General features: G+C 40.9%; 1 protein-coding gene and 1 long non-coding RNA gene across 3 annotated transcripts in view; both read right to left on the reverse strand.

The window, feature by feature from the left end:
- HS6ST3 (heparan sulfate 6-O-sulfotransferase 3) overlaps positions 1 to 26,674 on the reverse strand; it is a 274,485-nt gene that overhangs the window by 122,765 nt on the left and 125,046 nt on the right. The gene's annotated exons all lie outside the window — the stretch shown is intronic.
- On the reverse strand, positions 10,519 to 11,886 carry LOC135293828 (uncharacterized). The gene is made up of 3 exons (XR_010355921.1): positions 11,690 to 11,886; positions 11,215 to 11,253; positions 10,519 to 10,646 (listed from the first exon to the last, which is right to left on the reverse strand). It is a non-coding gene; the product is annotated as an uncharacterized LOC135293828 (long non-coding RNA).

Below are 26,674 nucleotides of genomic sequence, written 5' to 3' on the forward strand. Positions count from 1 at the left end.
GTTCCCACTCTATGTAGTTTCTTGACTGCAGAACTGAAGATGCAGGCAGGAGACCAACATTCTCTGATGATTTCCCTGCAGCCATACACTAGAAAATGTTCCCTCTGAACTTCTCAGAGTCCAAGAAGAACTCGTACTTCACTTTTTTTCTCTTCCTAACAGATGCCCAGCAGAATAACGTGGACAGAGATGGCAGAAGGCTGACAAGGTGAACAACTAAGCATGAAATTTATTCAAACTGGACAAAATATATTTTCAGGCTAGTCATTTTCCTAAACAAAACAAATGCTGAAACTGCCCATTATGAAAGGGAAATGGTCTCACACAGAGCAAGAAATCCAAGAAGAAGCATTTCAGCCCATGAATTTTTAAATATTCTTTTCTCCAAAACACAGAGAGGGAAAGAGGAAGAGTTTTAGTTCCTGCAAAACTAAACTCAGAAGGAGGAATTGAAGGATAAGGTCCTATTTCACAAATAGGTGCTAAAGTAGGATGGTAAGACAGTTCAAACTGAATTGCATGATAGCAAACAGCCTGCCTCTAGGCAGAAGCACCGTGGAGCTTGCAATTTATGCTGTGAGGGAAGAGAACTGCAGAAAAACCTCATGAAATCGAGTGATTAGTCAATAAAATGGCAAGTGAAATTCACTGTAAACAAATGTGGTGCACATGGGGAAAACAGTAATCTGAACCATGCATTCAGCCCAGCAATGAGATCTTAATGGGCTGTTTCCACTCAGAAATGAGGCTGTGAGATAACAGGGATTTTTATGAAAACATAAGCTCTGGACAGATCGTCTGCATTTACTCCAGGGTTGGTGGGTCATCCATACCAGATGCCTTTCTCTTCTAACAATGTATTCAAATATCCTTCTGCAACATATTTTTGTTGCAAACATCAGATTCTAAGGCTTTGGCTGTAATTTGCTTTGTGCTTCTGCAATATGACCACAATCACACTGGAAAGATTAAAATGCTTTATTAGGCCTATTTAGGTAAATCCGACTATGCAGTTTATTATCTTCAAATAATATTATAGTAATTATTCTTCAGCCATCTTCACATCTTAAAAAAAATCAGAACACTCAATGTTACTGCCCCTTTTTTTTTTTTAAAATGCAAACATACCCAGGACTTATCCTTCACTGAAAGGGCTTTCCCTACTACCTTGAAATGCTTATTAGTTAAAAAAAACACTCCCTGGAAACCTTTCACAAAATAAAGGAGCACTGCTTATTTGGTTAGGCGGAGCAGTAATGCATATTTACAGAACTATGAGACTCAAATACTGTCTGCTGTTGCAGCAAAGCACAAAATTGAGATCCAGTGTCAGAGCACACTGGCAACCACACGGTGACTCCTTCTCCATTGCCCCTGTTTGGTACGAAAGAAGAGAAAAAGAAAGAAATGGAAAAATGTTTTGCACAAGTTTCATGCTACTGAGCCTGTCAACTCTGCTAACCTCAGCAAAGAGAAGGGTCAGAGTAGCCTAGGAGCAATTCAAAGTGTTCAAAATCAGGTTGGATGGGGCCTTGAGCAACATGATCCACTGAAAGATGTCCCTGAATGTGGCAGGGGGGGGTTGAACTAGATGAACTTTGAAGGCCCAACCCCAGTGATTCCACAATTCCATGTTTCTGTTGAAATGAAGACTTCAGCAGCAACAACCCAGGAAGTGCATGCAAGCAGGCAGAGTAAGGAGAACACAGCACACCTCACTCACTCACTCACTCACTCACTCACTCACTCACTCACTCACTCACTCACTCACTCACTCACTCTCCTACTCAGCACAGGGGACTGCCCAAAAGAACGGGAGGGAGGACAGTGACAGGACCCCACTTTCATTCCCCCTTTGTAACCCATAGCAACATCAGGACCACTGTTGAAGACAGACAAGAGCAAGTAGGAAAACTGGAATTACAGCAAAGGTTAACAAAAAGGTGTAGCTCATGCCAGCTGTCATATTATGCTTTGTCTTTTCCTCTTCCCAAACAGCTGTCCTCTCCCTGCATAGGAAGGAAACCTTTTTCATGATGAGGTGGGTTCGTGCCATGAAAAATCTAATGAGTAGATGAAACAGCAGTTCATTATCTACTTAAATATTGCAGTGGGTTAATCCAGCAAATAAAAATGGAGCATGAAGCAGATGGCTCTTTATAGTTCTCATGATTTCTTAAATACTCCTTCCCAGTGCACAGTCGTTCTTGTATTTAACATGAAATGCACAGCTTTCATCATGTGCACATTATGCAACCATTCATACAACCTCATAAACGTTACATCTTATACAGCAATTATTTTTTAATGCCTCTTTTAAAAGGAAAAGCTGTATCATGTCATGGCAAAGCATTCTCAGATGTCTTGAAATAATTTAAGGAAGCTGCCAATAGCAAATGATAAATCCACTAAACACAAATATTTGCTCAACCCACTTTTTGGACGTATATTAAAATTCTGGGTTCAAGAAATAACACAGGAAAACCATTTTGACATTGGATTTGGTGTAATATTTCAACTGTTTAGTATCTTGCAGAACACATGCCAGGAAAATAGGTATCTGAGCTCCTCTCTGCTTCATTAAAGCAATTACTGTCCATACTGAAATAGCAACTGCTGCTTTGGATTTCACAAAAACCTATTCTCTGCCACTGAAAAAAAGAAAATGTAAAAATCAGTGATTGTCTCTTAGTTGTTTGCATACGTGACAACCCAATCCAAACCTGCCCATATTCCTTGCAAAAACAGACTGTGCAAATACCTTAAAAAATACACTTCCTCAATTCTGTGACCCACATAAAGAGAAAAATTTCTAAAAATAATTTTTGTTATTAAAATGCACTAAGATGCTAACACACCAAATGCAATTAATATGCCACAAATTAAATCTGCTGTGTGCAGAAAGCCAACAAGAGTCTCATATACCAACTAATCTCAATTACAAGTAAAGCAGCACTTATATACATATTTTGCAATGGGACATTGACCTCCAGATAAAAAACAGAATGTAAGCATTATCAATTTTATACTTTTGTTCTTTTTTTAACTACTATATTGGTACTATATTAGTGTAATCCAATGAGCAGCATCCAGGAATAGAAGGAATGCCTAGGCAGAGTCTGAAGAGCCTCCATGGAGAAGAAGCTGGAAAAAGCAAAGAAAAAGTCTGAAAAAGGATCGGGGCACAAAGAGACAAAGCAGGACAGAAGAACTTGGTGAAAGGTAGCAGGGACGTGGGCACCCAGAAGCACACTTTGTTCCAGAGCTGGAATTAACCCCAGGATTTCCAGCTCTGTAAGCCAGGTTGTATGAAGCTATAGAAAAAGTCATTCAGAGAAAGCAGCTGCTGACTATTAATTTAGGTTTAGCAGCAAAGCTCTGAACTGTGCATCTCAAATTTTTTAATCCTTACCATGATCTATTTCTGTACTGAATTATTGGTGCTTTCTTCCTAATGGATCCTCTAGAACTACTGGAAAGTGCAGGCACAAAATTGTGTTGAAACAACCTTGTGATGACTTTAAGTCAAGCACTCCAGAGATATGACAGCAGGAATCTGGCTTCATCTGCCAATTTAACTTACTCCCCTCCATGCACACAATTATAATTTGGTCCTTAATTGTCCCATCAGAGTAGTTCATGGAGGTTGGATTCAAATGTTGGGATCTGTTTGCAGACTGATGCCCAACAAATTCCTGAAGCAGCAGTCTGGCTGTAGGGTGACAGGCACAGAAGGAGATATTTGGCTTTTTAGGCAGACATTATACAGTGACTGAAAACCAAAAAGGTCGGCTGAAAACTTCCTTAGGATAGGTAAAACCACTTGAGAGGCACAGCAACTGGAGCACACTGATACCTGCCCAAATGCACCTCTTTACTCCACTGTTTGCCAGCAAACCTGATGCACTGCAAAGCAAGTTGTTGCAGACATTTTGTACCAAAGACATGACAAAAATCATAACAGCAAGGTGTCAAAAGAAACCTTTGTGGGGTTTGGGGAATACAAAGAGACATTGCACTGATCCTGCTATCACAATCACATGTTTTTCTGATGGCATGAATCCACATGAGGAAGCCCTTAAGCTGAACAGATTCCTGAAGCACATGAAAGTTGAGTTGGAAATAAGAAAAAAGCTCTTAGAGTGTTCACAAGATTTCTTAGCATTACATGGTATTTTACAAAGCAAAGAATTTAAAAACCTAGGTACTACTTGCCTAATTGTGATCAACTCAAGCATAATAATTTCCCCTGTAGTTCCTCAGTGGCTCACTCCCTTAGCTCACACTTGGCAAAACATCGCTGAGGCACTGACAGAACTCACAAATTTGTGAGGCAAACAAATCTCACTGTGACCAGGAAAAGAAATTTTTTCTCACATGGCCGAGATTATAAAAAAAATACTAAGGCAATTATGGAGAATAGGCTGAAGAAGACTATCATAGCAGGTTACTATATTTAAGGGAATGCCACGCTATCTAGTGAAAAAGCAAGGAAGAGATTCTGTATGAAAAAATAGTGAGATCATTTAATTGGAGGCTGTGTCACAGGCACAAAAATTAAGTTTGCATGCTGCTTTTGCAAGCTTATTATGGTCTTATTACAATTTCTGTATTTGCAGCAAATTTATATCAATATTTCATGCTATACTGAAGTAAGATAGATGCATTTAAACTGAAAATAATTGGTCTTCTGCTGAATTTATTTATATTCAGCAGTTTATATTTGTTTTTCTATTTCATATATTTAATTTGCATTTATTTCGGCTAGCATAGGATATTTAAAATGGGTATTATAAAGTCAAAGATATTCTTACAGCATGAAAGAGATTTAGAGAGGAAAATTTTTTCAGTTTAAAATTGGAGCAAGCATAATTGAATAATGAGAAGAAATCTGAACCATCTAAAAGAATTATAATTAGAGCCCAAGTCAAAGATGACAAATTTCACCATTTAGAGAGATCATGATGAAAATGGTAAATATGAGTTGTCATGCTTTAATTAAAAAGGAGTGAAAATGGCATGAAAGCATTCATTGTTAAAATGTTCTTAGCACTGTAATTATTTTTATTGATTAAAGTAATTATTAATTCATGAACAGGCTCTAAAATGTTGATACTGTAATTCACGAAATGAAGAAAGGAATATACCATCTCATTTATTCATGAAGCCCTTGTATTTCCATAAATAGATTTTTATAAATGCATGATAGCTAAAAAGAAAAAAAATCATAGCCCAACCTGAGACAAACTCCTGAACACATCCAAACTTACAGAGTGCAGAGCCTCACTGAGAAATCTACCCTTTGCTGTTTGCCCAGCACTGAATTATGCCATTGCTCAGCTACTCACTGCTTCTGAATGGCTTTTCAGCAGAACTGCCTTCACTGTATTACCCTGGTGACAGGAATAATACTGATACATTACAAAAAAGGGCTCTCTTCCCTCAGATCTGTCCTATTCTTCCTCCTGGAGATATTTTTGTGCCTGGGTGGTAGAAAAAAAAAAGTATCCATATTTCTAAAATGTGTGGGACATTTTAGACCTACATGCACAAGCTGGTGTGGATGACAGGGACTCCCTGATAAACCACTGCCTTGACACACACGAGCACAGCAGTTCCCACCTGTGTCAGTCTTGCTGAGCATATTGTGTCCTTGAACAGCAAATGGCAGCTTTTCTGGAAGCACCAGCCTGACAGAGGTCAAGAAGCACTTGGACAATGCTTTCAGGCATATAGTGTGATTCTTGGGGCGTCCTGTGCAGGGCCAGCAGTCAGACTCAACGATCCTTGTGGGTCACTTCCAACTCAAGAGATTCTATGATTCTGATTTTATGAGCCTGTTTTTTTTGTATGGAAGGTCAAGAGCCAGAATTCCCATCCCCTGCTGACTGTAGTTCAAAGGGCCTTATTCTCAAAAGGGGAAAGTTCTGGAATTCCTGGCAACTGAGTGTGGTGGGAGGTAAGAACTCTATGAGCACCCCTCTGTGGGATTCACATTCTCTGAACCTGAGAGAAGCACTGAGAGAAGCAGAGAAAAAGAATGAACAAAACAATTCTTATCTCATTTGCTGTGCCTGTATTTGTGCCAAAGTAGAATGCAATGTGGAGATTGTTCACCCAGAGTGATGGTGTTTTGTTTCCTTGGCCTGTCAGGGCCAAGTGTGTGTCCAGACTGTCGGTCAGCAGACAGCCACAAGATTCTGTTCAGCAGAGATGAGTGCTTGTGCAGTTTCAATTTAGATGTAGTGTAATATAGTATAGAATAATATAGCATAATAAAGTAATTCATTAGCCCTCTGATTTCAGTGGAGTCCTCCTCATCACTTCTTCCCACTCGGGAGCACCCTGCAAATCCGATACCCCTCTGGCATGCTGCTGGCAATAACCTACACACACCAGAGACAACAGCCATCCTCAGAGAACTCTTCTGGCAGCTTCTGGAACACTTTCCCTGTGCTAAGAATTTCAGGGTTGGCTGCTGACACCTCAGTGGGCAAAAGCAGGCACTGGGGAAGCTCCTGCAGGTGCACAGAATGGGACTGGCACTGCACAGCCAGCCAGGTGAGCAGCTGGGCTGACTGGGGGACATGGGGGGCTCTGCACAGCAGGAGGGGTGCTGGGAAGAGGTGTTTATAACGCCCTGCAAGGCAGCCTAGGACAATGTCTAAAGCCTTCTCTGCCTGGTTGCTGTACCCTTCAGACAGAGTTCCAGGGAAGAGGTGCCATAAAACTGGCTTTGGGGTCTGCACTTTGTGTCATCTGACATGCTCTGAAAAGAACCTTGCAAGTCTGACTCCACATCAGCCTGGACAGCATCTGCTGTATTCAGCCAGTGTGACTTTAGATGTATTCCAAAGGCGTTCATCCCCTTTGCTGACAGTCTGCAATGCTTAAACTCTTTCTTTTTGAATTTATTTTTACTATTCTTCTTATTATTTTTATTTATTGTTATTTATTTTAACTCTGTTTCATTTTTAATGCCACCCCTGTGATTGCTTAATAGTACCTTGCTTTCACTCTCCTCTCCCACCCAGCTCTGCTCCACCTTTCCACTCATTTATGATCTCTGAGCTCTGGGGGGGGACACTGCTGCACCTGCAGCCTCTGTCACCCCATCAGCCCTCCTTGATGGGCTCAGCACTGGGTGCCCATCCTTCTGAACACTTCCTTCCCTCTCTGCCTGGACAATCCTGATTCAAGTAAGCTCATGGACAAGCCTTTGCACCTCACCAGCAAACCCTTGTTCTGGTGGGGGAAAGCCTTGATGACAGCCCCAGTGAGGAAAACAGGCTGATGCTGACACAAAGGTGGCCCACGTGCAGGGCAGGTCTCTGACAGACTCTATCACAGATACAGCCCTAGTGCCAGCTCTTGAGTATTTTACCAAAGAGAAACAGACAAAATAGGCAAGAACTCACTGCTTTTGGAAAAAAAAAAATTACTAATTGAAAAAATTATGGTTTTCGGAGGCACAATACTGGTTGATACTGGTTATAGGGACACTGGGATGATGTGGGGTGAGGTGAATCCACAGATACCCAGTTTTTCTGTGAAGAGGCACCATCAGTCAGAGAGCAGCTGAAACAAGTGGGCAGAGTTGGGAGATCTGCATGCTGGTCCTTCTCCTGTCTCTGCTTCACCTCTACCTCTTTGATCTTTGCTTTTCCAGAGCTTGTCCCAGTGCTGCTCCATGTCTCTAGTGCCCCCTGTGCAAATGCATTTCAGAAACAACTATTCATTGGTTCATTCAACTGCTCATTAATTGAGAGGACAGTTGAAGGACTGCACTGGGGAAATCTCAGCAGAGTACTGCCCGCAGTTGCTTTGTCAAGGCAGCAGTAAATAACTGCAGCAAAAAGCCAACTCACATGTCTTTCTCCCTCAGCCATGACAGGGCTATGCAACACACAATTATCCAAAGCAGCAGCACACACAAGCCTACTGTTGTCCCTAGAACAAAGTACATGTCCTGCCATTTAGGTTTCTGAGCCTTGGCCTCTTCAAAATCTTGTCCTGCAGGAGAAAAGAAAACAGCACACGTTACAGTGCTCTGTGCTACAAATCATCTCACAAGTGGCCTCATTCCCAGAAGAGTAAAGTTCTGCAATTCCTGGGAACTGGGTGTGGTGGGAGGTGAGCAATCTCTCCTCCTACCCTGACAAGACCACAAGCATCTCTGCTGGCAGTAACCTCCACAGACTAGAGACAGCAGTCATCCTCAGAGAACTGCTCCTCTTTCTTTCTCAACACTGCCTGCAGCCCTGACAAAGCCTGCTGGTCCCTGCAAACCAAAACTGCCTGCACCTCCTCTGCGGCAGCCAAGGGCTCTCTCTCCCCCAGTGACTGGCAGGGTGCTCTCCCTCTCCTGGCTCAAGAGCCAGAGTTAGCTCCTCTGCACATCCCTCACACACTCCAGAAGCAACAGCAACAGCCACACTCATCCCACCAGAGCTATCAGTCTGCTGGCTGAAAATCCATCTCCAGCACAAGGGCCTGCAGAATCTCTCCTGGATTGTCATTCTTGCCTTGAAGATGGGTTTGCACGAGCCAAACACAACTTCAGCACACACCTGTTCCTGACATCTGGATATTCACATCTGCACAAAGCAACTCTGACCAGTAATTGTACAACTGTGGTAGCAGCTGCCCCTGGGACTCATCTAGGAGCTCAGCTGGTAGCAGACACTGTGCTGGACCATCTCTGTAGCTCTGCAGTCCCTGCAAGGTGGGAAATCAAGTGTCCCAGCAGCGAGGCTCTGACTGGCCCCTTCCTGCTGCACAGGAAGCTAAAAGTGCAGCTCCCCAGGTCCTAGCAGTTAACAGAGGGACTTATACAAAGTGTTTCCAGTTTCCCCCAAGCCTTTCAGGACCTTCTTTGTAACTTCAAGTGTCTGCTGCAAATCATTCCCTGTTGTAGCTTTATATGAGGATGTTAACAGAAATGATGAAGTTACATTTCACATGAACAACAAGGAAAAGGAAAGCTCACTCTGTGAAGTCAGTAGAGACTCTCAGATACTCACTTGTGGGATGCAAGCTGGGAACCAGCAAAGAATCCACCTGAGGATCTGGAAAAGCCCCCTCTCTGGCCACATCTACAACCAAGCACCCAAGAGATGTACCCATTACATGTTCTGCTCTCCACTGCCATATCTGAATACAGAATGTGTACAGAGGTCATGTAGTGACAGGGCACACACCAGGAGGTTGGCTAAACATAGCCAAGTGCTGGAGAACCCACTGCCAAGTTTCTAGCCCCACACTGTCACTCCCCACCCCTCTGCTTGTTAGGAACCCCTCACCCCCGCAAAGTGCTGCAGACCCCTGCACCTCCCACCTCCTCATGGTGTGTTTGCCCCATGCTGCACCGTGGAGCCTTTCTGGCTCACCCAGCCCTAGCCCTGCTGCTGCTGCCAGCCTGGGGCTGGGTGCAGCTTGCCTACCTGCTCCCTGCCCTTCTGTTGGAGCAGACAGGGTGTCCTGGGCTTGCAGGAGCACCAGAAGGAGGAGGAGGCACTGGGTGAGGACCATGACCCCCCATGCCCGCAGCATGCTGCTGTTGCTGCTGTTGTTGCTGCTGCTGTTGCAGCATCACCCACAGCTGGCACAGAACAAGTCAGAGGGGCTCTGTGACCTCATGGCCTCATGGGGCCATGACTTCCACCAGGGCTCCCCAAGGTGCTCCCATTGTCTGTGAATTCCTGAATTTGCCCACCGTTGGATTTCCTGTTTCTGCATGAGCACGGAAGCAGCAGAAGTGGAGAAGGGTGGACCTATTTTGGGAGGCAGCACTGTGCATGGGAGTGCAGAGCCACTCAGGTCCTTCTTCTCAGAAATCCATATCAAAAGCTCTCTATAAAGACTGCATAAAAGAGCCAACTGCAAGTGCCTTTTGACTATTTTCGTCAGGCATCATTCGATGAAGAAATCAGCTTTTCCCCTCTCCTTTTGCTACAGTTTTATTACCATTAAAAATACCATTTCCTACCTCTGCTACTGTCCTTCTAAAATCAGCACGCTGCCCCTAGGCTTATCCCTAGGTGAACCAGTCTTATCCCCTTTCCCCTCCAAATCTAGTTTACAGCTCTCTCAACAAGCCATGTTAACTCCTGAGCAGAGATCCTTTCCCCCTTTGAGAGAGGTGCACCCCACTGCAGCCACCAGGCCTGTAAGCTGACCTGTGATCAAAAACCTCAAAATTCTGCTGGTGACAAGAGATTCTGCCCAGAGCCAGGTATTCATCTGTGGGATTTTCCTGTTAAACACATTGAATAATAGCAAGTGTCAGATTCTGCACTTGCAATAGGGAGACCTGGATGTAGGTACAGACTGAGAAATGAGAGGCTGGAGAGTGGAAAGAGACTGCTCTGCTCTTGCTGGTGTGGCCTCACCCTCAAGTCCACGTGCAGTTTAAGGCACTACAATATAAGATATAAAACTACAAAAAACCACCCAAATGAGGACTACAGAGATGGTGAAGGGTCTAGAGACACAATATGGTGTGGCTGATGTGACTTACCCTGTTCAGCCTGGAGGAGAGATCTCCCAGTGGTCTGCAGATCCCTCATGGGGGGAGGTGGAGGAGCTGGCAGTGATCGGTTCTCTCTGGTGACCAGTGACAGGACCCAAGGGAATGGCATGAAACTCTGCCAGGAGAGGTTTAGGTTGGATATCAGGAAAAGTTTCTTCACCCAGAGCATGGTTGGGCACTGGAACAGGCTCCCCAGGAAGTGGTTATGACACTAAGCCTGACAGAGATCAAGAAGTATTTGGACAATGCCCTTGAGCACATGGTGTGATTTGTAGGATTGGATTATTCTTGTGGGTCACTTCCAAGTCAGGAGATACTATTATTAGTCTTGGTAGGGGGTTAAAAAATATATCTGTGGTGATATTTAAGGTCATGGGTTCTCAAGTGGTGTCTGATGTGAGGAGAGTGGGCTTGTATAAAGATCCATCAGCTGTGAGCCAGATGGATACCAATCCTGCAACAGGATATGACTGTAAGCAGGATGTCAAAGAGATTTTAATTATGCAACAACTTAAATCTAAGTAAGAAGAAAAAAAATAGGTGGGGGGAGAAGCTCATTTTGGAGATGTCAAGAATAGTTTGTGTGACAGATTGCTAGATTCTTTTGTTTAGAAGCCTAGACAAGGGTCATAAGTGAGAAATAGAAGGAGCACAGCAGCTACTCATTTGTTTTTAATACTCACAATTTTTCTTGTAGATTAGCTTTGCATCAGGCTGGAGTCCTCGAGGAAAGAGTTAGAGGGATGTTGGGTATGGCACACCATGCTCAAATCACTTGTGATTATCTAATTCCTTCTATAACATAAGCACCCCAAACACAAACTGGAAAAAGGGAGTAAAAGCTTGGTGATTCTTGAGTTTGTAACTATATTTTAAGAATTCTTCTGCCAATGCACTTCTCTTGACATAAGACTGTAACTACAAGCCATAAAAAACTCTGAACGGACACAAAAAAGGCAAGCACTGATCCCTGTTCATAGGTACACAGTAACTTTGCAAACTGGCACTTCGGGGCACTGGAAACACAAATGGAAAATACCCCAATAAATGAAAATAGAATGCCTAATCACTTAAGGAAGATCTCCTTACTGTGCCTGTTCTGGACACATTTAGGTACTGTGCCTACACCTCTGAGCTTGCAGTGAGTCAGCCACGTACCCCACACTGTCAGGGTCCACAGCACACAAGACACTACCCAGCCTACAGCTACTAATACTGATAAAATAAGGAGTTCCAAGAGAGCCAAAAGGAGTGAACTACAAGAAACAGATGGTCTCTAATAGAACATATTTGCAAAGACAACACTGGAACTCCTGCAAAGAGTGCTGTCAGCGATTGCCAAGCAGCCACCTGATGCCCAGTGTGATGCTATCATGCAAACAAAGGGAAGACACGTGAATCCCCACATCCAACCTTTGTCACTTCCTAAGGCTAACAATCTTAGAACCACACAACTTAAACTTTCTCTAAAAGGTTTGCCTTCAAAAAGCCTCATAGAACATGAATAGTCCTGTGATCCTCACGTTCCAGCAACACTATGGGAACAATCTCTGTCATGTGAAATAGACACTTAGGAAATCCTGCAGAGCCCTGTTTCATTGAGGACCATTAATACAGCTGAGTAAAATCCTGCTTAGCAAGCTCTCTGGAATCCCGGATGCTTTGGATCAGTATCCTCCAGAAGGATGGACACCAGAGAGACTTCTAAAGCTACAACTGCCAGTCCTGGGGAAGAAATTCCATACTGAAATTTGCTTCATGACAAACAGGACAAATCCAATAATTTCCAAGAGCTTATTTTAGCCCTCCTAAGTTTCTGTAGACATAATGATAAAGAATAGAGACAGACATCTCTTCCCATATGTTTTTACGGGAAATTTTGACACAGCCTTAGTAAATGGAGATGATTAATCATTTATAGAAACAGTCTCATTTCTGACAGCACAGGAAAAGAAAAAGGCACAAGTAAAGTTAAGATTCTCACATCTTTTCCACACCATGAAAAAGACTACCATAATCAAGGCCCACAGAGAAGTCTGTTCCTCCTGCAGACAAAGGTGGGAAATTGGTTCTGTTAGAACTGAAGAAAGTAAGAAAAGCTCAAAATAGTCAGTATTTGGGCTACAACCAGTTTACAGAGGTATTACGGCAAGGGAGAAGACCTGCACACCTGCATTACTGAGAGGGAGAAGACAAAGCAGACAGAAGAGAGAACGGCCAGAAGAACTTCATACCACGCATGGCTCTGGCTGTCAGATGAGAAAATCTCCCCCCTTACTGCCTGAGCTGTATTGCTGCTGTCTATAGTCACTTTGCTTTGCACTGGAATTTTTTAACACTGTTTTGAACTACTGGTACTATAATACCTGTCACCATATTTAATTCTTCTGGACAAAATTTTGTCTGGCTAACTCACCCAAAGAGACACAAACTTTGAGGAAAGAAAAATAAATCTTAAGATAAAATGCTTATGTACCACTCATTTCTCTAAAAGTGTTGGCAGCTATTTGAGTTTGCATTTAGGATAAACACTCAACTGCCTACAGTTTCACAAAAGAGAAGAAAAATATTAAGGAAACATATTTTTCTACTTTGAATTGAATTGCCCCATAAACAGAAAATATTGTTCTATTTGTTCTCTGTCCAACATGTCATTTTTTCACACTTTTGTTTTAGTTGAAAATATAATCTCATGTGACATTTATACTACAGATTTTAAAGACAGGTACCTGCCAGGTTTTGAATCTCTTCAATAAGAACAGGAGGTAAATAAATCCAATGCCTTTAAAAATGCATTTACTAACTTTTCATTGCCACACTGGAAAACATCAGTGAATAAAGCATTCTTCAAAGAAGCTGCTATATCATTACATTTAAAATATCCCAAACCATTTCCTCAATCACACATTATAATGTGTATTGCTGTAGTTCAGTGATGTCCACACTAACAGCGAGGCTGGATTCTTCTCTTTTGAAAAACATTGTTGAAAATGCATGTGATTCCATAAGCCTAAGCATCCTCTGGGTATGATACATTTATCATTATCATGCACTCAAACAGCTTTCACAGGCTGCCAGGAACACTCCAAAGCATTCTTCCATGGACTTGGTGTGCACAGGGGGCAGCAGAACAGAGAAAGGGAGTGCTCCTGCCATCCTGGTTAGGACTGGTTTGGGCACAGCCACCACGTACCAACAAAGCACTTCCTTAATTGTTATTTTGGTACTGTGCAGTAAATGGTCTTAAACAAGGAGGATTTTATGAGTGTGAGCACCCCATTACGCTTCTTCCAGCTCTACCCAGCTATCACATGTAGGAGAGTTTACCCTTACATAGTTCTAACTCACTGGACAATTCATTATATTTGAAAAGTGAAGAGCACTTACTTTGCAATTAAATCTCTCAAGAAGGAGGTGCTACTAGGACTCCAAAGCCTTCAGAAGTTAGAAGCCTTGACTTCTGCATGAACCCTCTTATCAGAACAGAAATCAGACTCATAGTCTTTCAAGGACAGAAAAATGAAGCAAATTGAATGATCTTACAGAATTAAACACTGCTCTGAAAAGCTGTTGAAAATAAAGCAAATAGATGCTATAATCACAGACCTGCAAGCATGAGATAGCAGTGAGTTAGTCTTTGTATCTTACTTTTACAATACATATAAACCCCAAACCATTTCCTTCTAAACTGCAAAAGCAGATTCCCCTATTGACAGGGATGCTATAAAAACACCCTCTACTACAACAGAAGCAAATTTTAAATACACCAAATTATAAAAGTACCAGAATTTAATTTGGCATTGAAATATGATTAAGCTTCCTGATTGAAATTAAACAAGAAAAAGAATTGCAGTCTTGCATGTCTCACTGATAAAAACCAAGGAAACCTCAGAGCACCTTCTCACCACAAGAATATTTCCTCCTCATCTCCTCCCTTGCTTAATTACTGAAATCTTGAGGTACAAACTGTACAACAGACACAATGCGAAAATAAAACTTCTCTACCACACATTATCAGAACAAGAAACCTCATCTCTTTTTTTCTAAAAGTATCAGCTATTTTTCACAGCTACTAATTATTAGGTAGGATAAGGAAGAATTCAGGAAAAAACGACATAAAAAGTCCAGAGCAGCTTAGCACTGAAACAGCAAATGAAAAAGTATCTCTCATTAATTCCTTTTCCCAGTTTTACCAGCAAAAAACCCATACCAATTATTTTAAAGCATAACAACTGTCATGTTGTGCATCAATTCAAGTTCCACAGCATTTATATGCATCAAAAACACATCTGCAGACAGTGTGGCAAAAGGTACGTTTGCAAGTCTCAGCAGGCAATCACATGGCTGAAGGGAAATGCAAATGCAGTCCTGCTCACAATCTACTGGTCTTTTGATGAGAAGAGAGGCCAGGATCAACCAAAAGAAGACATATGAGAAAGTTTTAAAAACATTTTTCTTTAAAATTTCTGTGTCTTTCAAGAGTTTGGTATTGGTTTCTTTGATGGAAAACTCAAAACGAACAAGAACAACAGACATTGCCTTGCTTCCAGATAACAAGAGGGTTGATGCAGTCATATTTATGGACATTATGCTGAGTGCTTATATGTGTCTTTTTATACAGATTTATACAAATTATTCATTTAAATGTATTTAAAATACATATTTCCTTTTTATAGGATCCTTTTAGAATCTTGAAGGCTATAGCAGCAGAAAACCACATAGACTTACCATAATTTAGGGCTGTTTAGTAAACCATGCATCTGTTGTAAATCCTATAGAGCTCAAACACAATCTCAATAAATAGTCACTGAAGAGATTTAATTTATAGACCTCAAAGACCCTTGATTATTGGATTCTTCACAGACATGCTAGCAAGCCTACTACATTTTATTTAATAGCAGAGATGAAATAGCAATGAAAATCAGATAAACTACTGGTTCTTTTGTCCTAAATATTGTTGTTTTATATACAGCTTACAGTCTGATTTCTTTGGAACAGAACTGCAAGTTTTTCACTGCAATGTAAAAATCCAAACAAAACAACACCAAGCCAAGAAAACTCTCCAGCCTCACAGAGACCTTGTAAAATTTGCAACCAAACCCTCTTTTAAAGCAGAAAGGACAAAGTTCAGGCCGTGTCCCTTCGAGCACATTTAAGTATGTGGCCAGAGCTGCTGTTCTGCAGAACTCTGGCATCACTAGGGATAATTCTGCACATGCCTTTGATGACTCCTGCTTACTCTACTTACCTGAGCAAATTCCAAGCACGACTGCAAATGGCAGGGGGGCCTTGGTGTGTTTGTTTTTTTGTTTCCAAAATAAGACCACAAGACATAAGGTGAAGTGCTTAGAAAAAGAGATCTTTTCATTGATTGATGTGTAATTCACTGCACGTTCCTTGCTCAGCAGGAGCATTTCATTTTTCTCCTGGATGGTGTCTCCAAGCACAAGGAAATGCTAGGAGCAGCCAAGATCCTTTCAAACAATGTCATCTCCACCAATCAAAAATACTTGTCCTTCCTTCCTTGATGCTACAAAATGGAGAGAAATTACATTTATCAAAACCAAAGCTGGGTGTATATTAATAAGGAAAAAAATAAGCAAGCAGATTCTGGATCTTGAAACTTCTGAACTCCATCTGCACTCTCATTCACTGTCCAGCCAGTGTTCATTCCACTGTCCAAGTGGAAAATGAGTGCCCTGGAAACCTGTTCTGAAGGGCTGCAATGTATGGTTCTGAGAAAAGGAAGGAGCAGTAAAGTGAAGCAGAGAATGATGTTTTTATATTTACAGCTTTCTAAGTTTTTAATCACTATACTTACTGTATGTTTGCTGGTAAGTTTTCTATGCAGTTCAAGCAGAAAAATTGAAAAACTGAGAAAAATAAATCCTACTGCATTCAACAGCATATCAGACAGTGGCAGCACCTTCATAATAGATGCATTCCTGGTGAGAGAAAAGGCTGTACTCAGTATTAATTTTTCTGCCTGAAAACTAACAAGTGAAACAAAATAGAGAAATACCCCTCCGGCTTGCTGTACCAGGAACATTTTGTTTAGAAGAATGGACTAAACTATTCCCACCAACTGGCTCACCCAACAATGCATAATTTTGGAAAAGCACTTAAAAATAAAATCACTCTACAAAAACAAGGGAATAATTTTTGTTTTCATCCAAATTCAAATGCAAATGTAACTTAATGAATGGCCTATATTAAAAGCTGATCACACAACTTTGGAACCCCCCTGAGCTATTTCTGAACACTCTCTAAAAAGCCAAACATGACCACATTGCTAGTCCAAGTAACTCACAAGCTGACAGTTAGCAGGTAAGTATCTTCCTTTCTTTCCAGCTTTGAAACAGCCTCCTAAAAAAATGTCCATGATTTCTTGACATCTTAGGACAGAGAATTATATTTTCTACTTATAAAGAATATTTTTAAGAAGAAATTAAATTCACAAACCAGTGGAGAGTTCATGAAAATGAAAGAGTCCATGAAAACAAACAAAAAATATTTATTTTCCTGTAACTGCAAAATATATTACTGCTATGGAAAAATTCCAAATTCATACTTGGGTAGGCAATAGAGCTGGCAAAGTGAGTCCCAAATATTGAGAAATTGTAGGCTGGTGAAGAAGAACCTTGGGACTGAGGAATGCTGACTCAGCCTCACCTCTGCCTCGCTCTAGAGCCTTCACTGAAGTCAGCGTGCCTTGTGCAGAGCAACATTCATACATTTTTATGGCCACTGCCTTCCCTATACTAGGCTCTGGCATTTTTTGAAAATAATTATGATTATCTTTTAGCAAGACAAACCTAGCTGAGATTGAAGTCACTTACATGATTTCATGAGCAAATGTAGCGAATAAAGTAAATAAAATCCTACCATGAAATTTCATCTTTATTGAATCTGTTATTCTCAAGATTGCAGAGGTTATGAAAACATGCTCTGTATCCTCACAGTAACTTGAAAAAAGCAATTTAATTACTTCCATCCTACGTAATGAAGTTTCATCATTACCTTTACCATCAAATCCAGATGTATCCTTCATTTTAATGTGCTATTTATATTTTTTTTGCTTCATTTTAATTTGCTATTTTGATGTACTTACTTCACCTGGAAGTCTCTTTTGTCTTCTTAAGAAGAATCAACTAAGAGCTCTTCCCATAAAAAGTTTTTTGATTGATGAGCAGATGCTTAGTTCCTAGTGATATTTCCGAGGTTAGTCTACTCTAAATGAAACAGATTAGCTGAATTTTAGCCGCTGAAGAATCATCTTAAACAAAGGTCACAGAACATCTCACTATGCAATTAATAAAGATTCAGCTAGTAATTCCTTGATCAAATATTAGTATTTTTGATTGGTCCCAGAAGAAATATCCTTCTTTAATGCAAACCTGGCACAGGAATCAAAGCCACAGCTGCTGCCTGATATAATCAGTGTACAATACTCTAATCCCATGAACTCTGACTCAGCAAGCATCTGTTTTCTAAATAAACTTTATCAAACAACCTTTTTTCTTCAGATTTTTGTCAGCCAGGGTTTAAAAGGAAACAAATTTAAAACCCTTTTGCAAATGCACTTTGAAGTCAAGTACTGTATCTTACCTTCTTTCCAGAAGATATTCCCTGGGAATTTGAATGGTTATGACACTGAGTCAGGCTGTTTAATTAGTAAAGAGGACGCTGCTAAGTTTTGTTTTACTGACATTTTATTCAGGCCACAGTTAGAGGATTTGTTGGATTCACAAAGCTTGATGTGCAAATTTTAATTGTTAGTGGTTTAGTATACCAACAGTCCCTTGGGCAGTAGAAATTAAGTAAATTTATAACAACCATGTTTAAGTCTGCACATTGATTAACTGTCTGCTTCTAAGCATACACAGAAAGACATAAATAATGGAGGTCCATAGCTACCATTCTCTCCCACTACCTTGCAATTAAAATCATCGTTTTGCGATTGCAAATTTCCCATGCAGTTTATAGACTGCGACCTTTCCTACCACTGACAGAAAAAAAATCCAGTTGCACATTCTTTCAGAAAGGAACAATATTGACACCAAAACACATGGACCTTTCAGGAGAGGCAGAATGCCAGTTTCTTCTCATCTTTTTGCCTTAATGCTTTTTGAAGTGCAATCATTTGGATTGTAAACAAGCAGTAAGATCATTCTGCATAGCTAAGGGTGAGCCAGAAAGAAGAAACATCACAGAAACATCATATTGTAAAAGGAAAAGCACAAAACTGTAGAAATGGTGACAGGGAACATTGTAACTCTGAGGTCCATTTAGCCTTCTTCTCAAACCAAGACTATGACCAGCATTGTACCATTAGGTCACCTAGAGTTTATCAAGCCAAGTCTTGAAAAACCCTCAAGAATGGAGACATTGGATGACCTGTCCCAGTGCCACATGATCCACCCACTCAAGTTCTTTTTCTTATGTGCAGCCTAAACCGCCTCATACACCATCTGCTGTTGCCTCTTGTTATATTCTCCATCACTACTTAGAAGACCTTGCCATATCTGTAAATGCTTCTCAAGGCATTTCTTCAGAACTGGAAAAGCCCAGTTCCTTCAACGTCACTCACACAGGATGTGAATTCTTGCTCCTGCTCATTGCAAGTAGCTCTCCTTCAACACCTGTCCAGTTTCTCAACATCCCTACAACCAAAATCTCATGCACAACTTTACAGAGTGACACACACACAAATAAAAGCTCCTCTCAATCTGTTGATCTCATTCCTTTGTACACACCAGTGAAGACCTGCTGAGCAGAGGGTGTAAGGATGCAGTTAATATAAAAGAAGCTTTGGCACAGCACAGACATTCACATACCACTGACAGGGGCAGGTGCACAGGTAGAAAACAAAACACAGAATACAGGGATGCATGCTCCATTGCTTCTTCTCCCAAATTTGAGGCAGGCCTAGTTTTCAAACAGTATGGCTCCACCATGAGGAATATACTTTCTCTTCACCTCCTTTATGTGTTGGCTTTTATTGCTAAGGGTTTGCTATGCTATCTTTGCCAGTTATAACAGGACTTAGTACGTATGCCTTAGATGGCTGCCCATTTCAGGGTGGATTAATTCCCCCCCGAAAACATCTCTCTTACTCAAGTGAAAGTGGAGGGAATCTAGAGCTCAGATTCACTGTGCCTGTGTCAGAGCTCTACAGTATAGGTGTCTACACATGAATGAGTCATTTGGGGTGGATGCATACAGCCAAACACTTTCACAATCCTTTTTTTTTAAAACCAATATAAGAATAATTTTCAAAACAATGTTACATTACATCCTCTAAGTTATTGACAAGTTTGAAGATAAACGACTACAAAATAAAAGAGCTTAAAGACAAATTAGTCCTATAATTGGTTAACTATTGCTCTTTACCCGACACATACTAAGAACATTCCATATGCATTCAATCATTATGGATTCATTAAAGATAATTGCCACATTGATATAATCTAAAGCTATTTTCTAAGAAGTAATAAACATAAACAAACCTCCATTGTAAGATTCCATCTTTCTCCAGGTGTTACACAATTAAAATAAGCCCTCTGTATTTAAAAGTAAATGTTAGAATTAGCATAAACAACTATAATTGAGGTTACAGCATAAGAAATATTATTTCCTATTATTTCTAATAACTGCTAATAAGTTCAGAGTACTACTGTCCCTACCTGAATTCAAAGATATGATTAACTAGTACAAAAATAAAATAGCTAATTTCAGTGGAGAAAAGCTTTATGAAAGTCTGTTTTAGTGGTATGGCATTGAGAAATCTCACTGTCCTAGGACTGACTTTTAGCTTACTTAAGTATCACATTCTCATTTTCCAAAAGCTACTTGTACAGCCCAAATCAGCTTCCAGTTACATGCCATACTAGTTTTACTGATGCTTGACTTTTCAGGGTTTAACCCCAGCTAGCAACTAATAAGTACCATGCAGCTGCTGACTCACCAATCTCATCCTCCATGCGGTGTGGATTGAGATAAGACCAGTTTAATAATTGAAATAAAATTGTTATTATTGTTGATCACATGCATTGAGACCTCATGACATTCATCTTGCCAGTTTATTCCCAAAACTGGATCTCCCCTTTGGTCTCTTGACCTTGCTTTGCTTTAGGGCAAAACTGGCTTTATGAGGGATTTGGACTATTTTCTTCCCCTTCTCAAAACTTCCTCTTCTGTTACCTCTCCTGATGATGCCATCACTGTATTGCAGGTTTCCCCCAGCTTCACCCTGTTACAGTACAGTCTGCATCAGTCCGTGGCAGATGGTAGGGCTGTGTGTCCACCCCTGGGAATGCCCATTCCAGGTGTACTGGACACTCCCACACGTGAAAGCAAACTGTGGCCTGCACCCTGCCACCAAAGGGATTGAGAAAAATCCATTAGTGATATCAGCTGTGCTTTACCACTCGGCTGCCTCTGCCTCAAGTTCCTCTTGAAGGGAGTAGGACATACCCACTTTAAATTGCTGGAATTAAGTACCTGCCCCTATAATCCCACACACTCAGCCACTCCTGACTAGCCAGTCTCAGGACAGATCTCTGGGTGGCATTCTTAAATAGCTGTTTAACCTTAAATAAGACCTGGAACACATTCAGAAGAGAAAGCAAGAGGAACATGCTGGTTTGAACATCTCAAGGATATTCAAAATTCTGAAGAGCTATTGTTATTATCCTGAAGGAGAAGAGAAAGGGAAGTGCCTCTGCCATGATTTTGATCTCAGAGGAAAAAAAGTAAAAGGTAAAAGAAACTTATTTATAGTTTCCTGGAGTACAGATATGACTGCAATGCTGAGTACAAAGACCAGATTAGTTTCAAGACCAACAATTCTATCACATTATAAACCAGTGTTTGTTACAATGTGATAACCTTAGTCCAGTTCCCACAGGTATTGAACGACACAACGAACATGTTCTGCAAGTAAGGGATTACATAATGCAACTTTAAGAACAGCCACACCAAATTTGAGAGCAAAGAAATTGTTGTGACTATTAAGTATAATGAATACTCGTAACAAATTTGTTCTAACACATTCTAGGCAGATTTGTTGTTAACTCAATCCACTGAGCCTCACATTGGGCATCAAAAGAACTGTTCTGGCTTAACCCAGCTGGCAACTGAATATGACACAGACACCCACTCACAGCCTACACAACCCCCAAGGAATGGGGAGGGAAATCAGAAAACAAAGGTAAAACCTGCGGGTTGAGATAAAAATAGTTTAACAACTGAAATAAAATCAAATACAATTATAATAATAGAATTAAAAGAGAGATTTCTAAAAATAGGAAGAAATAAACCCCAAGCAGAACAAGTGATGCACAGCACAGTTACTCACCACTCACTGATGGATGCCCAGCCCATCCCCAAGCAGCCATCAGTCACTCCCAGACAACTCTCCCAGTTTACACACTGAGTGTGCCATTCCATGGTATGGAGTGGCCCTTTGGCCAGTTCAGGTCACCTTCTCCTGGCCGTGTTCCCTCCCAGCTTCTTCTGCACCTCCTCGCTGCCAGAGCATGGGAAACTGAAAAGTTCTTGACTCAGGGTAAGCACTACCTAGCCACAACTAAAACTTCATTGTGTTATCATATTATTCTCATATTGAATCCAAAACACAGCACTGCAGCAACTACTAGGAAGAAACTGAACTCCATTCCAGCCAAAGTTACAAAAGTCTACATTATTACTTTAAATCTACTACCCATTAAGTGCTACTACTGCACTTCTATAATTATTAATAACAAGTTCTTAGGTATAGTTTCAGGCCTCATTTAACGATACCAACTAGAAAGTCACACTCCAAGTCCTGCCAGCATCATCACTGAGGATTTAAACTTCATGCAGGTCCTACAGGCAGAGATACAAGTACTAAACAAATCCATATGACCTCGTGCTCTTGGAATGGCAACACAAAAGAGGACAGCATCACAGGGTTCTCAAAACATTGCCCTCATGGGGGAACAGATGGAGGAGTTGGAGAGAGAGCCTTGAAAATCCCCCATCTTCCTTCAGCCAAAGAGGGATGAAGTGGAAGGCAGTGTGTGACTGCCCTGGAGGTGTGTGTTTCTGCATGCAGCCCTAGAACAAGGGACAAGATGCAGATGTGGCAGGGTAAAGGAAATGTGCAGGGAGTACGTGGGCTGCAGAAGAGAGGGGAAGCAAGAGCTCTCTGGCCATCAAAAGAACAAGTGGAGCAGGTAGAAAGGGAAGACGAATATCAACATTGGCTGCTCAAGAATAACATGAAAATGATAAAGACTGACCGTATGCTGACAGAGGACAAAAGTACACAGGGAATCACAAGGCAGGGGTGGGTATCTGGGGAGTGAGACTGAAGAAAACAACAGACAAACACAGGAAAGAAAGTAACACTGAAGTCTCAACACATTATTTATTTCAGATTTATATGGTTTGATATTCATTTGTTGAAGGCAAGATTTCTTTTTTTCCTTGCCTTTTTGAAGACCAACAGATCACTTCACTAAGCTATGTATTGCTAGCAATGTAGAGCAAGGCAGCAATTTGGGGTGTGCAGGTATACCCTGCACACTCCTCCTCAACAGCAAAACAGAGAGAGGGAGAGGAGACACCTGTCTTCTGAGCATAGCAAGAAGGATCTACCTTCCAGAGCCTGCAGTGTCTGCAATGAGAAAGTCACAGTGCAGGCTGGGGGTGCTGCAGCTTCACACAGAGACTGCTCAGAGCCAGCAGCCAACATCCATACCTCAGAAAGTCAGGTAGAAGGAAAATTCCTCAGTATCAGAGGAGTCAGTGCAGCATTTGCTGCTATTTAGAGCCATTAAACTGCCTAGAAGCAAACACCTTTTGAACAGACATGCTGGTTTTAAATCAACAAAAATGCTGTATACTTTCTTTTCATTCCATCTTATCTATCTACTCTGAGTTCTCTGGATTTAAGAAGTTACTTATTCTAGCTTTGACTCAGATAAAATCATTCTTGAGTTCAAAAGCTTTTTGTCTCCTTCAGAGAGCTTATTAGAGGATAAAGATCTATGTACATCTACCTCAAAGGTCTGACTCAAAGATTTATTCACAGAGCAAATGAGGAAAGAAGGAACAAGCCTTCATCTGCAGAAAACCTTGTTTTGCCATGAACAGGTTCACATTTAGGATCTCCCAGAAATAAACTCTCTTATTCTGTGACCCTGCCAGAGCAAGCTACTGCATAAGCATGCATGCACAAGGACACATCAACATTCTTGAAGGACACAAGAGCTGGAAATTAACCAGACTGTCTGAGCTTAAGACAGAGCAGTGCAGAAAAGAGTGGAATTGTCCAGTGCAATTTAGTTTCATCCCATGGGTTACCCTCCCAGGAAATGTTTGTAGCTTCCAGCAGCTGTGAGGGAAAGGGCTCAAGCTAATTGAATGCCCTTGAAAAGAGCAGATACTGGCTGTGTGAGGCAAGAAATGGCAGCAGCTGGAACAGGAAGAGGTCTTCCTTGTGATTTGGGCATTCCAGGCAATTCACAGCACAGTAGGTGTGACTAGGTTGTGGGTTACTGATGAGATGTTGCCTCTCAGAGCCTACTCAAGTACCTAAGGCGGTGGGATCCAGCATGGAGCATTTCACAGGAACCTCTGTGACTTTCTGTGCTTAGCAAAAGGAAAAAACATCAAGTGTAGGTGGTGTCTAAATGATATTCTGTAACTGAGGAGAAACTGTAGGGACTTCTGTGGGAAATACAGAGACAGCTTTTAAGGCAGAGGTAGAACAACATGTACAGTACCAGACTCATCACATACTGGTTTACTGGAAACAGAGCGAAGTCCAGTACCTTGTCTTCAAGTTGAATCACTTATGAGGAAAGGATGAGTTGGCAGCTGATTTTGACTGAATTAACCTGCCAACTCATGGCATATGTCATGTACCTTCATTCTCTTTCCTCTGGAATTCCCTGAAGACGCTGCAAGACAAGTGGGAATGACTTTGAAATGAGGCCTCTACAGTCAGGGATCACTTGCATGAGAGAAAACAACCAGAGCCCAAGCTTCTGAAGTACAAGGGTCTGTAATTACTGAAACAAAATTTGAAGAGAGGTTGTTTTATTCTTTAGAGACAGATGATAACATGCTACACTTAGGTCACCACTTATATTACAGTCTTGGTCCTCTACTCCACAATAGTGTGTGCTTTCATCAAAGTTTTCCACATTTTTTTTCCCACGCTGACAACAAAAATAAGCTTAAACTGACAGAGAAAGTGATATCTTGCTTTCTTAAAAACACAGGCTCCCATGAGCAATCAAGCAGTTATTTCCAATCCCAGATCTCCATCCTCCTAGGTTTCCCCAGCATCTTTTCTTCCAGAACTGTGTGCTCTAAATTGTATTTGCTACAATTCTGAGATTGTCACTGGAGCAAATCAGGATGCCTTGGTCTTTAAAATGCATTTAGCCAAGTGATAATAGGCAAGCATTGGCTTGTAAATGTTTACTGCTGTTTCGTGCATTATTCCTCCCTTGTTAAACTGCTGCAAAAAGATTACATGCAATTTAAAACCTGATGGATGTATAAATACCAGAGCAAGAGACACACGAAATTGTTACATTACTGCGAAAATGACTGAGACCATGTGAATACAGAAAGCTCCATAAAATCCTGGAGAAGTCCTTGATTCAGTAGAGTGGAGTAATATCTGAACAAGGTCCAAAGATCATGTTGTTCAACTGGACACAAGTTTCTACACTCAGTAAAAAGTCTGTAGGAAAGACCAATATTTTTACTTTGTTCAGAACACCAACTAAGCCCATTCCTCTCTTTTCTGCACTACATATCAAGCACTATCAAATCTAAAATACCACCTTCTAGTTTTTTTTCCTCAGCTATATTAATAAATCTGTCATGAAACTTTAGCTTCATGAATTTAAGAGTTTGGGGACACTGCAATGTAAAAAAGTCCAGAAATTTTGCAGTAAATGTAAGAAAATGTTAGAAAAAAATGTAAGAAAATGTTATTTGCTTTAAAACAAGGCAGAATAAAGTTATTTATCAATACAATTCTACTACATTTTGTTTGTTTTATTCCATTATTCAAAAATTTGAAGCAGCACTATTACTTTTTTGCTAGACTGAATGGCTACAATCAAAATGAATTTTCTGCCTCACTTCACCCTTTTATTCCAGACAATTCTAATTATTTCTCAGGAATGGAAATGAAAGAAGTATACAAACTAAAAGATATTTTCTGTCATATCAAAGCAAAATCGCCATACATGCCTGATCTCAATGAAATCAATATGCAGCAACCCCAAGCACATGGGTCCACTGCCATTCCAGACAAATTGGAGGCACTATTGCTTAGATGGGGGCTCATAGACTGAATTTAGAAGTTGCTTCAGCATCCAAGAACAACCTTGTTCTGAAAATCACGTGAAAATACTCTGCTGGCATGAGCTAAGATAATACATACACTGCACAGTATTTCCTCACTGGTCTTTCCCAAAGGAGCAGCCTAGCACTCAATACAGGCATATGCAGACAGAAAAACAAATGAATTTTCACACTGGGCAAGATCAGGAGGAACACAAACTGGGTCAGCTGTATGTGGAAGCTACAGCAAGGGATGGAAAGTCATACAGTGCTTGGCTATCCCAGCCCACAGTTCATACCTTATTTATGACCAGATACCAACAGAGCTAAACTAAATTATCATAGCTAATTTAGGTATCACAATTCAGGTCTCAATATTTTGAGTTTTTGTCACCCTGAGTGTACCTTTAAGATCTATACAGAAGAAAGTGGATCAAAAAGCAAGACCTGCTGACAAGTGGATGCTTATCAATACACTCAGATAACAGTAAGGCCAGTGATAATTAATTACAAATTGCACTGGCTACTGATGTGAGAAACTCTGGTCTGAAAAGGACGATCTGATAGCTAGCATAGGAATATCAATCATGCAGACCAGCAAATCAGACAGCAGAAAAGTCATAAATCTTGAACACCTCCCAGCTTTTGGGAAGAAACACCTTTTGTTGTTGAAAAGTAAGCTATACTTCAGCAGCTTCATATTTTTCTAAGAAAAACAACAATAAACCAGTTTGACAGAGACAAAACTGTTGTACCCTTAGGGATTGATTAGTTCTTGTATGTATT

The sequence above is a fragment of the Passer domesticus genome, chromosome 2, assembly GCF_036417665.1.
Source record: "Passer domesticus isolate bPasDom1 chromosome 2, bPasDom1.hap1, whole genome shotgun sequence".
Taxonomy (NCBI): Eukaryota; Metazoa; Chordata; class Aves; order Passeriformes; family Passeridae; genus Passer; species Passer domesticus.